This window comes from Mus musculus, chromosome 1, assembly GCF_000001635.26.
Source record: "Mus musculus strain C57BL/6J chromosome 1, GRCm38.p6 C57BL/6J".
NCBI classification, from domain to species: Eukaryota; Metazoa; Chordata; class Mammalia; order Rodentia; family Muridae; genus Mus; species Mus musculus.
Window position 1 is genome coordinate 74,148,231 of NC_000067.6, and position 2,974 is coordinate 74,151,204.

Below are 2,974 nucleotides of genomic sequence, written 5' to 3' on the forward strand. Positions count from 1 at the left end.
TTTCACTCTAACACACATCTGTCACGCCATCTCTAGACACAGGCATCAGATCCAAGGCTTCTGCACCGTCCTCCAGCTGCTACCTCCATGCTGAGGTAACCACTGACCCTGCCTCATATCACCTTCGAGCACAGGCACTTCCTAGAGATTTGTCTAGATATTACATACACCTCTGGTTCTTTCCTACTCTGTGTACATGTGCGTGTTCGTGTGCATGTGTGTAAGACATGCATGCACTCAACATTCATGATTCATGCAGAGGCCAGAGGATAACTTGTTGGAGCCAACTCTTTCCTTCCATCATACCATCTGTAAGGAACTGGCTGTAAGAATCCATGCAGGTACCAAACTCCCGGACACTCAAGGCTCTTAGATATATAACCAATGCATGGTTTCACACATGCTTAAACCAATTCCAGATTACTGAAAATTCTGGATATGTTATAAATGCTATGTAAACACTGTTCTTTCTGCTGTGTTGTTTGAGGGAACGATTACCAGAAAAAGTCTGAACATGTCCAGTGTAGATATAATTTTTCAAATATATTTTCAACCTGCATTCAACCGTTTGAATCTGTGAATGCAGAAATCATGAATGCACACATGGAGGGACTCGTGGCTCCAGGTGCATATGTAGCAGAGGATGGCCTAGTCAATCATCAATGGGAGAAGAGGCCCTTGGTCCTGTGAAGGTTCTGTGCCCCAGTATAGGGAAATGCCAGGGCCAGGAAGCAGGAGTGGATGGGTTGAGGAGCAGGGGGAGGGGGGAGGGGATAGGGGATTTTGGGAGGAGAAATTAGGAAAGGGGATAAGATTTGAAATGTAAATAAAGAAAATATATAATTAAGAAAGAAAGAAATCATGAAAGCATACCCCATGTATACAAGGGGCCAACTCTATGTTCCCAAGAGGTCTGTGTTCTACTGTCCCATATGTCCCATATGTCAACATATGAGAGTTCCAGCTACTCTTCCGGACAGCTGGCTGTGCTGTGCAGAAGAGGCATGGGGCATAGTGCTCTCCGCCCTTTCCTTTCCGTTGTTATGATGGCTTAGGTACACTGTGAGTACCTGGAACTCAGTCCCGGTGACTCAGCATTGGAGCTCGATTAGTCAGATTCTGATAAAGACAGGAGATGAGTTGTTCTTGAGTAAGATCATTTCCCCTGCAGTCTCTGAGAAGGCTTGTGCAAACTGTGGTGTTCATTTACTAACTGCAGTGCTTCTGAGAAACCTGTTCTAGAAGACACATAGGCTCACTCTATAACAAGGCAATTAGCTGCCCTACCCAGCCTCTAGAGAACATTATAAACCCTAGACAGACAGGAATCCACACTGTCCCCATCCACACTGCTGGAGCCTCTACAATGCTTGGGCAATGTCATGCCGCCAAGCAGAGTCTGGAGACAGCCTTTAAGGGTCTTGGCCACCTAGCATTGCATCCTATTGCTTGCATGGAGTAAGAGTTTAGAAAACAGGAGCTTCTGCCCTGGAGCACTGGTAAGAAGTTGCCCTCAGCAAATGCAATCACAAGGTGATGGACAAAGGAGCTCCCCCCCCTCAAACAACTGGGGTCCAGAATCATCCTCAAAGAGAGTATTCCTTCCTGGGGATTGGCTTAACCCATGTAATTTTACCAGAGTGGAGTTTGTAACCTATTAGCAGGAATCCCAGCATGGATTCTGGCCTTCTTTGTAAACAGAAGGAAGTGAGAGTAATAATAGAAGCCATTTTTCTAAGAGAAAGAGGGATGATCAGGAAAAGAACTCTCACAGGAAGGATTTGGAGGCAAGGAATGGGGAGCTTGCTAGAGCTCCCTTGTTTGGACAAACGAAGAATCATGCTGAGTTCCAGCCTTTAGGCCAGCTCTGTTTCTGAGTAGCCTCTACCAATCTGTTCAACAAACCAGCTGAAGAGAAACTAGAAAGTCTTCCTAGACTTTGGGAACCCTTTAAAGGGGAGTTCCACAGTAGTCACCATCGACCACCCCAGAGCCTGTCCCTGCAAGGATAGCAGGCTTCCAGCAGTGGCTTTAAGGACCATACGGAATCACAACAGCTTCTACAGGGGCACATGGGAGACACCTCCAGTGAGTGTCCCCAGTAGCACTCTGAAGAGGCTGGAGCCCTGCTTGAGCATGCAGGGTCTGAGCCAATGAGGTCAGCATTGTCACAACTTCATTTGTACTGCCAGGCTGGAGAGGCTCTGAGAGGTTTGTATCACATCACATTGTTCTTCAAGCTGTGGGATGCTCTCAAGTCCATCAACGCCCCCCCCCCCAACACACACACACACACACACACACAAATGTTACCAGTTTAGCAGTGTTCGCCAAAGAAGCATGAATTGCTCATGACACTCATCACACTGGGGTTCATTTGGGAAGACAGACGGACTCACAGCTGAAATCCCTGCTTCAAGATGCAAAGGGACAAACAGCCAGATGACTGATTACAAAACCTGGACTGAACATGGAAGCAAAAAGAAGAATCCAACCAGAGGGCAGAAAGAGTATCCCAAGAAAAGGGAGTACACTCGAGCCCCGCCCCTGACTGGAAAAACCTCTAGGGATCCGCACAGGGTTCTCAGAGGTTGAACAGTTCAAGGTATGGCCAGAAGTAAAAGAGGTCAACTACAAGAATACCATGTGACCACATCAGGACTGACTTCACCTGAGGCTGTTGAGGGTCCTTAAAGGTCTTAAAGGGGAATATGGAGTAAGCATATTTATATTTTAGGAAGATCTTCCTCTCTGCAGAATATATGATAGGTTGAAGGGAAAGACTTGAGGCTGCAATTGTGGGAGGCGCAAGAGGAGGGAGAGGCAGAGGATGAAGAGGAGGAGGAGGAGGAGGAGGATCATTCTAAATGCTTCACAGAGACTTGTTTGTCCCTGTAACAACTATGGGCAGTAGCTGTTCACTCTTTGCCCATTATATGAACGGTGAACCTAAGACCCAGTGAGAACAGATTGC